Raw genomic sequence first — 12,559 nt, 5'->3', positions numbered from 1 at the left:
AGGAATATCAGAAAAGCATCGGAGAAATTAGCACTGTGCAAGAGCGTGAATGCACTGGACAAGGGGACATTCATTCCAGATGGGAAGAGTTTCATGAAACACTAAATATGATAAAACTAAAATAAGCAGGTTTCAGAGGCTTTAGGGGGTCAGGGAAGCATTGTGTTCACTAAGAGGTTGTAACAAAGACAGGCTGATATAGACAAGGCCTATAACTCAAAGACCACCAGATGCCAATAAAGCGGAGACAAGAATTGAATCTTCCTGAACTTTATTTAGACAGCCAGCAATCTGGAAGACAGCAGGGCTAACACCCTAAAGAAACTTCCTTCACATATCATGTCCAGCTGGATTTTTATAGTGAGTTGAACAAAGACAGTTCAGCAGTAAGCAGGCTCTCAGTGCTGCCAGGAGCGAGGATGTCCAGCCCCCAGAGCTCCTCATTGCCTTCCTGGACACCTGGCCTCAAGCATGTCTCCATGTGCTAAAGCTGGTCAGATAGTACCGGCTCCTGTACTCCTCCCGATGTGCCCTTGGCCTGGAATATTAATTCAGAGCAGACAGGCCATAAGCAATGTTTGTGTACATTTCCTACTATACCATATTTACCCAATCTCCTCCCCCTCCCTAAACCCTGTCAGGCAACATGAAGAAGAAAAGGATGAAATCTTAGGCTCTGCTACACACAAAGTTACATTCTCAAGAAACATAGCAACAATGCTATGTTACATTAGAAAAATCCTTATTTTCACTAGAAATAAGTATAAAATGGATTAACTTGAAAAATTAATACATCACATTGATAAAATGGAGATATTGATGAAAGTATCATGGTGAGCAGTAGGCCACTACATATCATGAATTAGGAGGCTGTTGATTACTTCTGACTCACTAATTTCACACTGAGGAATTAATCCCATAGTAAAGGCCAAAGGAAGCAAAAAGCTACACACACAACATATTCTTTGCTATCAATGTGGCCAATCCCTGAAAGAGTCTGATTGCACTTTGCAAGAATAGTTTCATCAAACATGGTACAGCAAACAAATGAAAGAATAGAGATACCTTCAAACAGTCATGATGACTGTGTAAAGACACTGAAAAATGTTTATAGTGAAAGAGGTTAAAATTTAAAAATAGATTTTGTTCTCTGGTCATGATGGAACAACTGTACCCAATAAATCCTCCCACCATAAACAACCATAAAATGGGACAAAATGTTTTCCACAAGCCCTCTTTTTGCGTGTGTCTGTCCTTCGGCATTGGACATCAAACCATGCAAGCACAGGGTTCTGGAAGAAGAGGACTTACAGAAAAAGCCACATTATAACCCCAGTCTCTTCCGTGAGGACCGTTACCCAACTGTGAGGCAGCAAGCCCGAATCTAAACAGAAAACATAGCTCCTCTGACCCAGGAGGCAAAGTTAGCCTTCAGGGAAGCTGAAGCAGTTGGATTCTGTGGCCAGAGCTCAGGGAGTGGGGCACAGGACGGAGGAGTGGGTGTATGTCTGGGTTGGGGGTGGGAAGGGTCCTCACAGGTCCTTATGAGTACTAGTCTGCAAGTGTGCAAGGTGAGACTATCCAGGTTACCAGAGAGTGACTTCCATGGGGTCAAGAGCAACAAAGAGATACCCAAGGTTGAGTGGCGCTGGGAGACATTGAGTCCAGCCCAGGCAGATTCCATAAACATTTCAAGAAAAATGTAGGGATATTGTAAAAAATAATTGCAATGTTAACAAATTCAGTAACTCAGAAAACTCAAGTGACCAAAGCTGATTCATGAACAGATCATCTAAAGAGTCCTAGCGATAGTAAATGGCTAGAATTACTTATAAAACCTCGTCAAGAAAACTCCAGGTCTAGGTGGTACCAGTGGTGAATGCCTTAAAAAGAAAGAATACCAATCAACGGCAAGCTCTTTCAGAAAAGAAAGGAAGAGGAAACAACTCTTCACTCATTTTATGAGGCTTGCATTAGCAGAATTCCAAAACAAAGATTTTGCAGAAAAGTACAAATATCTCTCACAAATAGAGACCCAAAAAGCCTCAAAAATATATTAACAGATCAAATCAACAATATGCTAAAAAGAAAAAAGGATATCACTACATCACGGCCAACTGAAGTTTATCTTAGGAAATCAAGTTCAATCTTTTAAAAAATCCACCACTAAAGCCACTTTGAGAAACAGCTTGGTAGTTTCTCCAAAAGTTAAATATGGAATACTACCCTCCCGAGAAACCACACAGGAAGTAGGCATCAGTCCTTGAGGAATAAATATACTTCCACTAAGATTTGCACTCAAATGTTGACAATAACAATATTTATGAGTTAAAAACCGGGAGGCACCTAATTCAGTGCATCCACTGATGAAGACAGACACGCTGTGCAGGCCCATTCAGCTGTAAAGAGGGGCTCAGACACCCTAAGTGGGGACAGAACTCGGAAATAAGGCCTCCCTGGTGGCGCAAGGGGTTAGGACACAATCTATGAAGCTGTCCACAGCCACTGCAGCATGAGTTCAATCCCCCAACCAGGGAGCTGCCCACATGGCCAGCAGACCTCTCCTAACTTGCCCGCTGCTCCCCTCAGCAGTGTGTTTCAGTCAGTCTGCCTGTTCTGCTCCCCTCTCTGTCTCTGGTGAATCCTCTCACCCCATGCAACTCTGGCCTGCACCCCAGCTCTTGTATGCATAAATAAATAAATCTTAAAAAAAAAAAAACAAATTCAGAAACAGTGTGCTGACAAGAGACCAAGGAAAGCGAGGTGGCTGGCAAAGAAAAGGTACAGGAAGAGAGAAAGTACATCAGGGTTGCCTGGGAACAAGGGTGGGGCAGCAGACGCAGGAGGGAGACAGGAAGTTTAGGAGCAGGACATGTTTATGCAACGATTTCCAGAGGGACAGATTACTTCCTGAGGCCCAAACGAGAAAGCATTTCACTTCCTTCTGGCACCATCCGCGGCTGAAAATATTCCCCCAAATGCCCCATCTCGCCCCACATTTCCCCATCCTTCGGAAAAAGAAGGACATAAAAGCCTCGCGGCCTGCTAACGAGCGCGGATGCGCCGGGGTGGGCGAGGCCCAGCGTGGGGGACACTGGGCGGGCAGGCCCCGCACCCCAAGCGCAAGCCCAGGCAGCAGAGCGCGGGGAAGGCCCCCCGAGTTCAGAAACATGACCAGGTGGTTGCCCAAAAGGAGCTCAGGGGAACCCAGGGCAACCAGTGGGGCTGGACGCCAGCGGGGCGCCCTCTCTTTCTGAGATCCAGCAGTGGGGCCATTAGGGAGCTGGTCGGACCCCTGCGCCTTCTGGGGGCCGCTGAGCCCGGGCGCAGGAAGCGGCGCCGTGGGAACCCGGCCCTGGATCCCGCACGCACACATATACGTCCACAAAGGGAGGAAGTGGCTGCCCAGGCCGGAGCTGCTTGGGTGTGAGAACGCCGGAGAGCTCTTTAAGGTTGCACCCCCAAATCTGAAGGAGTCCAACCTTCCTACCCAAATCAATGGAGTGGCGCTGTGATCCCCCAGCTTACCCAGTTGTGGGTCCTACCGGGAGGACCTGTGCCCAATATGGCCCCTGTTGCCCTGCCTGCAGGCCGAGTCTGTTTCCAACCAGACGGGCAGGTGCCTGGGGGTGCAGGCACGTGTGGGCTAAATGGTCGTGCAAGGCCCAGAGCTTTTCCTCGGCAGGAGGCACATAGGACACATTTGCGGGGAAGCCCTGGTCTTGGCGTAAGGCAAGGTGCCCAGGGACTGTGTATCCTGAGGGTTGGGGTTCTCAGACCCTCTGCTTTCCCCCCGTAGTGTGGCACAAGGGCCCAGGCTCTGGTCTCCGGGCCTGCAGCTGGTCCTGGTGGCCCCCTCCCCTTCCCTCCATTTGTAAGATGAGCAAGACTGCAGCCATTTTGAGAAATAACTGCCATCTCAAAAGGGCACGGCTAGTTTCCTTTCGGGCCAAAACCACAAGCCAAGGGTAAAGGAAACCTAGCTGGCACCATGAGAGCTAGCCAATCGGGGTGGAGCCTGCCCCCGGTGTGAAAAGTCCCCGCATCCTGTCAACAAAGTACAAAAACAGCTGGTTGCTCTGGGAGGGGGTCCCTCTCTCAACCTGGTGAGACTGCTGCGTCAGTACTCCAGGCAGAGCTGGGCCCTAGCTTAAGCTAGCAATAAAGCCTTTTTGCTTTTGCATCTCTGGCTCCGTGTGGTCTTTGGGAACCCTGGAAGGAGTTTAGGCGCCAACTCCTCTAACACATGGGTTCCGTCCTTGGGGGCCGCTATGGAGCCTGGAGGATTCTAGCCGAGGAGCATGGGCAGCAGGCGCAGGCAGGAGACCCGGAGGCTCAGGGTCTTTGCCATGCGTCGCCTTATGCGCAAGAAGTTCAGCCCGCAATAGAGGGGCAGTGTGCACCCCGTGGACGAGCAGCACTGCCAGGGCCACTGGTGCCTGGCACTGCGGGGGAGTTTGGGGGGTTGTGGAAGGAGTGTGGCAGTTGCATTCCCACGCAGGCGCCCCATTTACTGTTGGTGCCGGGCATGTGAAAGCCTCGGCTTCCTCAGCCCCTAAAGGAGGGTGAAGCTGGAACCAGACGGCTGATGCCCTGCACTCTCCTCGGGCCTGCGCCATTGTACAGGTGTCGGTCCTTTCCTCTCTGCACAAGATGTGAGGTTGCCTCCCTTGCGCCCGTAATATGTTTGTGGATTTTCCTTTTTGTTTTTCTTTCCAAATCAATGTAATGCTCAGAGTTCACTGGGCAGGCCCTAAATCCTTCTCTGCAACCTCGAATTCTAAAAAGCTCTAAGTTCCAGATGCTTCTCATATATGGTGGGACAATCAGACCTTTCCCGGCTGAGCATGACGTGAGACTCTTCATGGCTTTTATCTGTCATTCCCTATGGCTTTCTCCCAAAATCTGAGTTTGTTTAGGAGCAAGGAGTTTCTCAAGCTCCCCTGGAAGTATTACATAATGTATTGGTAAATGCAATGTTTTCCCTCTAAACTCTGTAAACTCCTGAATTCCGGAATGATTGATTTCAGAGGGAGTTGTTTTCACTCACAACATTTCTGACAACAAGTGTGTGGCATTGCTTCCCCCGCCTACCAGCTCTCCAACTCTCCAAAACCACCTGGTGTCTTACTGCTCAATTCCATTCTGACACCAGCCACCGAAAAGCACTCCCAGGTTATCCACACCTCTGGCTGAGTTGGCTTCAAAGTTGGGGGTTCCCCCAAACCCCTCTCCATTCAGTTTCCACAATTTTCTATAACAGCTAATAAAATGCCAGGCAGCACTCTATTTACTATTACTGGCTTATTTTAAAGCATAGAAACAAAGAGCCACGTGAAGAGGTAGGTAGGGCAAGGGCTGAAGGGCCCCAAGCATGGGGGTTCGTTTCCCATGAACTTGGTTCTGCCACCTGCCAGCAGGCAGATGTGCTATCCACAGAGGAACCCCCATCATTCAGGGATTTTATGAGGGTTCCGTTTTATAAAGACAATTGATAAATCATTGGCCATTGGTCAATCGGGGGTGTAGTTCTGACACGCTGGTGATCAATGTTTTTATTTACATTAATGAGTAAATCAAAAGTTGGTATTTCCAGATGGAGGAAGGGGTTTTGCCTGAAGAGAAAACCTTGATGAAATTCTATAGTTTTCATATCACTTGACCTTATAATTTACCATCCAAACTAAGACACTTTTGAGAAAGGGAAAATTATTAACAATTCTGCCAACACAACAGGTTTCTGTTCTTAGTTTATAAATGGTAAACAGCATTGCAATGACTCCTCTGGCCTATTTTTTAAAAGATTTCTTTATCTATGCATATAAGAACCAGGGTGTAGACCAGAGGTGTTGGGGGGAGGTGAGAGGATTCACCAGAGACAGAGTGGGGAGCAGAACAGGCAGACCAACGAAATACACTGCTGAGGGGAGCAGCGGGCGAGACAGGAGAGGTCTGCTGCGCCATGTGGGTGAGCATCCTGGCTGGGGATCAAACTTGTGCTGAAGTGGCTGCGGATAGCTTCACAGTGCTGATGCTTAGCCCCTTGCCCATCAGGGAGGCCCGCTTCTCTGGTTTTGATGATGAAACCAAGGTAGATCCCAGTTTCCTAGGCCACACAAAAAACTTATCTAGTTTTTTTCCTGAGACTTCCTTTTATAGATACAATAGAACCTGACCTTTATTGTTCATGTTACAAACTAAGCAATAACCCAGAGGTAGAAACAACCCAAATATCTATCAATGGATGAATAAACGACATGTATTATATTCATAGAATGGACTATAACTCAGTCATAAAAAAAAAAAAAGAATGAAGTACTAGCACATGCTACAAATGGATAAACCTTGGAAGCCCTATGCTAAGTGAAAGAAGACAAACACAAAAGGTCACATAGCATATGATTTCATTTGTATAAAATGGCTACAGTAGAAGAATCCACAGAGACAAAATGCCTGTTGGTAGTTGCCTGGATTGGGAAAAGGAGTGTGGAGAGGGCAAGGTTTTCTTTGTAGGTGATGAAAATGTTTTGGAGCTAGGTAGATATGGCAGTTGTGCAGAAATCCATACTAAACGCCACTGGATTGGCGCTTTAAGGTGACTCATTTTATATTAGTGTGAATTTCATTTAATTTTAAAAAGAAAAAAAGAAGAAATGATTTCAGGATCTTTTCACGACAGAACAAAACCTCTGCACCTCTCCCAACCGCTGCCTTGGAACTCGTCCTGGCCCCTCCAGGTCACCCTCCCCTCCCGCCGTCCCTGGCCCCAGAATCATGGCCCTTCCTTAGCGACCAACCCCACAGGCCCAGTTGTTGCTGTGCTTCCCTTTCCCCAGTTCCTTCTCAGGATATCTCATCCTTTCTGGAAGACGCCCTTCCCTTGGTGAGTAAAGAGAGTCACTTCCCAATCAGCCTATTTTGGGAACCAGTTGAGTATGTAGAAAACAACCCCCATATAGGGAGGTACTGTCCTGCGAAGTACCGCCTCGCCGGAGGTGAGAGGTAGGACACTGTCCTGGGGCCTGGAACTGGGAGGAAGTGGACACTTCAAAAGTTGGCAGGGGCTGCTGACCAGGTTTCCTGTGGTCTGCAAAGTACTCAGAAGTTTGTGTCCCTGACTTTGTAGCTCCAGACAGGCCTGGATGTGTGAGAATTAGTCACATGCTGCCCCGGATTCTGCACATTGATTCTCAATCAGTTTTCCTGCAGGATAACAGAGGGGCTATTTTCTACCTCTCTTTGGAATACAAATGTTAGGCAGGATGCCAGGGTGTACTGGCAGGACAAATCCATAAGCTGGGAATATGTGGGGGTTGGGGTTGAACTGGAATAATGCAGTTAACTCATTGGGTGGCCTTGAGCAAGCCCCTTCACTTCAAATTTAAATTGAGAGGTGGGCCTCCCCGGTGGCGCAGCGGTTGAGCGCTGGGTTGCAAAGCTGCCAGCGGCCTCTGCAGCGCCGGTTCGATCCCCAGCTGCTCCCCGGCTGCTCCCCGGCTGCTCCCCGGCTGCTCCCCGGCCACCAGAGGAGGGTCCCACATGGCGCGCAGACCTCTCCTGCCACCCGCTGCTCCCCTTAGCAGTGTACTTCGGTCCTTCTGCCTGCTCTGCTCCCCGCTCAGGCTCTGGTGAATTCTCTCACCCTCCCGCGCTTCTGACTGTACCCAGTGCTTGTATAAACAAAACAAACAAACAAACAAATAAATAAAACATGCCTCTATAAAAAAAAATAAAAAAATAAAATAAATTGAGAGGTTTCCCTTAAACCAGACAAAGGTAAGAAAATTATAAAGCTCCAGGGCAGAGGCCTCCAGGCACTGCTAAGACAGCGTGAGCCTTGGAAAGGGTGGTGTGCTGTGACCTGAGTGCCCCCGAGTCAGATCAACTGTTAACAGGGTTGCCTGTCACTCTAGTCACAAAATGCAGCACCAATGGCCATTGAAGTTTGATTTCCAGACAATGTCGGGTGAACACTGGAGCCAAAGGGCTTGAATTGCTTTTTTTACCTTTTATCGGTGATACGGTTTTATATCCATCTATAAAATGGGATATAGGCATATCACACACACACACATACACACTCACACTCACACTGCAACTCATGTTGCAGATATGAGGGATCATGAATGTGACTGTGACTGAAGGTCTTTGTCTCAAGGGTCTGTTTGGCTTTGATGAATTAATCCCCTCAAATTTCAAATAGTCAATAATGTATCAAGTGAGGGATATTTACTGTGGCTCACTTAAAACTGGGGGGCCCAAGGCTGCCCTGAGCCACACACTTGACCTGAGAGCCGTGGGAGGTCCTGGTTTTATGGGGTTGGTGACCAGGGCAGGGTAGCAGGGAACAGCATCATCAGGTTTTCTGGAATGGGCTATGCTGGGGGGTGCAGATGGGCTTCAGGCTTCTTCACGTGTCACTGATCTCACTGGCACCAGGGGGGCACATTCCAGCAGGCTAATGAGTCTAGGTCACATCTAGGTCAGCCTCCTGCCATCTGCATCTGTGCAGCCACCAGCTGGGTCTGGAGCCCTTGCCTGAAAGCAGGAAGCCTCTGCAAGATGGGGGTCTGTTTCCCCTGTGGACTGGCTGCTTTCCTATTAGCCTGCGGGCTCGGTGACAAGATGGTGAGGCCAGCAAGGTCTGGGACCAGGGGGTCCTGAGCCTAGAGCAAGGTCTGGGTCCAAAGTGCCTAGAGCACAGTAGGTCATCATGAAGAGTGGTTGTTATTCCCTGGCTCAGCCCCCCACCCTCCATCAAGATGAGTCTTTCCCTAGAGGCCAACTAGCCCATCATGTGTCAGACACTTGCGGGGGGCAGGGCAGTACCAGCGTGTCAGAAAAGTAGGATGAATAATATTAAGCCACTTCCCCTGTACCAAGAGCCCCCAAATATATCATCCTTTTAATTCCACTGTTAGGAATGTGTCTAAACACAATTACTGGGGGTGGAGGTACGGGAAGATCTGATCTGCATGCAATCGTTTCTCATCATGTCCACTGCAATACGTGTAGACGCGTGTACTCTAGTAAAGCCCTTTTGCTGCACATTTGAAGTGACTGACCCATGTGGTAGCAGCAGAGATGAAAAGGCACACATGAAACAATGTCAAGTTTTATGAATTTGGCTGCCAAAGGCATACACATGAGGATAATAACTAGGAAGGGGCTCTGGAAACGCAAATCATGGACGTGACGATGGAAAGGCATTATGGACGCAGCTTTTTAGTGTTGTAAGGCTATTTTGTGATAAGCATTCTTTTTACTTATCTTTTTCAATGATGCCGTGGGATAGATGATGTCTGATCCCCTCCCCCCAACGTTATGGCCCCATGTTAGTAAGTTGTGTATCTCTATTTCAACATATATTTTCTCGTTGGTAAAATGACTTGTTGGTTTTCTTCCCATGATCCTTAGATTCGTCTGTTAGTTATCTACGACCTCACCATTTAGCGACTTAGAAAACAGTAAACCTTCATTGTCTCACAGTTTCTGGGGGTCGGGGTCTGGAAGAGGCTTGGGGAGGTTCTGGCTCAGGTATCTCATGGGGCTGCAATCACTAGAAGGCCCAACCGGGACTGGAGGGGTGGCTCCCAAGCTCCTCGTGTGTGTTGTTGGGAGGCCTGGGTGCCTCTCCATAAGGCTGCTCACAACCTGCAGCCTGTGCCCTCAAACCTGTAAAATGAGTGATTCACAAGAGGGAGACAGAGTTCCAGACCACAGCTGCGGTCATCTGTACCCTGTGTCAGAAGTAACAGACCATCCCTCTGCCACGTGCTATGATTCAGCAGGACAACTCTGAGACAGTGTGGGAGGGGAATCTCCAAGGGGTGGGAACCTCCATGGGTGGGCATGGGCCACTTCCAGGCTGGGCGCCATGTCATACCACAAAGCTGGCCTCTGTCCTGTGCTCTAGTGGCCTCCTGCTCTGCACTTCCCACATACTCAGGGCCCGTTGGACATGGTATTGCCCAGCACACTGTGTCTACTTGGTCCCCAAGAAATCCTTATTGGCTCCACAAATAGATGGTTTTCTGTATTCAATAATGGCATGTGAGGATTAGACACAGGTATGCAAAGTGTCTGGCTCACATATGCACCTCACACAGAGGCTATTCATCTAAAAAAAAAAAATAGCACTGTTCTTTTTATTAGCAAAATGGGTTTCCAGGAATAGCAGAGGAACTGCAGTTTGGGAAATGCAGGCTATGGTGGGCCATAGGCAAATCCAGAGGGAGGCATGCTTTTGTAGAGAAGAGGGGTGGGGAGTTAGAGGGGCTGTAGGAAACCAGAGTCACTAAGGAGGCCAGACTGCGGGGAGCTGACCATATCTCCTGGCTGCTCACCAGCACTCCTGCTTCTCACTGGTGGCTGCTTGCCGGGCAGGGTTAGAGTAGAAGGTTTCTGCTCTGGGTGTAGGACACGCCCTCCTGCTGGGCCTGCAGGGAAGGCAAGTGCTGCAGGGCTGGCCAGTGCACCTGTGTGAGAGCGCCCTCCCCAGACCTTCCTGCTCTAGGTCACTTGTGGTTCCCTTGATTGGTTTTCACAAAGCAAACTGTGTAGTTATTCCTGCTTTGGCAAATGAAACAGAAGCTCAGTGTACTCAAGATGATAAGGTGATGGGTAACAGAGCTTGGGTCCAAACTCAGGCAGACCTTGACTCTTAAGTCCATGCTGTCTCCACTATTTGGTGTTGAATTTACAAGCAACAAGAATCTTTCTTTCAGGTCTGGGCTACAATTAGTTGTCAGATGTCTCAGAGTAAGATTTTCAAATCCCACTGCACATGCTGGGAACCATCTGTCAGGTCTCGTTGCTTCCCATGTGCCTTCCCACCACCCTTACTTGCTGCTAGCGATGTGCTGATAAATGCTCAGCACCCAGCTGCGGGAGGAAACAGAAGTCACGACTTGCAGTGAGTGCTGATTGGCGTGGTGTAAATGTTCCCACCTTGGCTACCTTCAGGCTAGCAAGCTGATATCGCTGGATGCAGATTTGGAGAGAGAGGCCCACAACCCACACTCGTAATCCTGGATGAGTCTTCTCTAGCACACCACCTCCTCCTCAAGTATTTGAAACTTCCAGAAAGAACAGAGTGTTACAGGGCAGGGAGAGGGGAACCCCAGAACCCCCAAACTTGCGTGTTTTAAATAGGCTCTGCCATTGGCCACATCAAGACAAGACATATAAGACCTTTAATGAAACGGAACTTTAATATAATTAACGTACAACAAAGAAAAGACAAAAAAATACAGTTTCCAAATCAAGTACCCAAAGTTACCCATTCCCCTCATGGGTAAATGTCCAGCCAAACAGGCTTGGCCCAAAGCAGGACCCGAAAGCTGCCCCAAGTCTAAAGCACCTTCCGGCCGGGACCCATAGAAAAGGGTCAGAAACAGCCAGACAAGTCTGGGAGGAAAAAAGCAAAACAAAATCAAGATACAAGCTGCCATTGTTAACCTCCCACAGATCTCTCACCCACGTGTTTCAACCGGTAGGACCAAGAAGCAAGCGCAGTTTCTTTATATGTCTCTCTGCTCCATGCTCCTCCTCCAGGTCTCCTTCTTGCTCTCCATCCTGCTTCCTTCTTCCTTTTTCTGTCTCCTCTCCCCCTTCTTCTCTCCCTCCTCAGCTCCATCCTGCCTTGGGTGGGGCAGGGAATATGGAACCTCCTCTTTTCCTGGGGACCACCCTGTTACAACAGAACAGCCCCAGCCCCATGGTGCACCTGTTAAGGTGTTTCTGCCTTCCTACTTGTTCCTGCTCTGCCTCTTCCTGTGGGAATAACCTGTTCCCTGAATGTGAACACAGAATTCTGAACCTATTGTCAACCTGGCATTTGTCTCCCCCAACCCTGGTCCATCCCCGAAGCTCTGATTCACCACTTATATATGTGTGATTTGGAGGTACCACCCCATTCCTTCACCCTTCTCAAGGCAGTTTCTGGTTAAGACCTCCGATGTCCCAGCTACCCCAAATTCCTCTTTATGGTCAGCTGACAGCCTCAGTGGGGGCAGATGAGGGTCCACCTAGAGCCCCAGCACCAAACCTTCACTTGTGGGAGGTTGGGAGGTTTCATTATAAGCACTCTAATGTTAGGGCAGTCAGGACTATACACAGAATCCAGAAGAGAGAGCAAAACTGGTGGAACTTCTTGTTTGCTAAGTGAGATCTTCTAAAATCCTAAAATCCACAAAAGCATAAACATAGAGTGGGAGTGGAGTCAGGAATAGCTTTTTCACTGATTCAACTCATGTCATTCCAGGTCCTTAATGCACACAATTCTCTCTGGGTTGCAATGGGGACAAGTTGACCAGATGCGGCCATGGCAGACCCTAGGACCTGAACCTCAACTCCCTTCTTTTACCTTCTGTCCTCCCCAAATCATGCCTCCTTGACTCTGGGCTCTGCTTCAGTGCTTTCTGGTTAGTTTCAAAGGAGAAGCAGTGCCAGGAGCTCCAGGAGCATCTGAAAGAAACCCAGACCTTGAGTGAGGCCTGAAGGGGTATCCACGCCAGAAAAGGCTCGGTCAGCCCTTCCAGGGGTCACGTGACTGCTG

The sequence above is a fragment of the Talpa europaea genome (assembly GCF_964194135.1).
Source record: "Talpa europaea genome assembly, chromosome: 8".
Taxonomy (NCBI): Eukaryota; Metazoa; Chordata; class Mammalia; order Eulipotyphla; family Talpidae; genus Talpa; species Talpa europaea.
The sequence above is the reverse complement of the archived record's forward strand: the minus strand, read 5'-3'. Positions refer to the sequence as shown.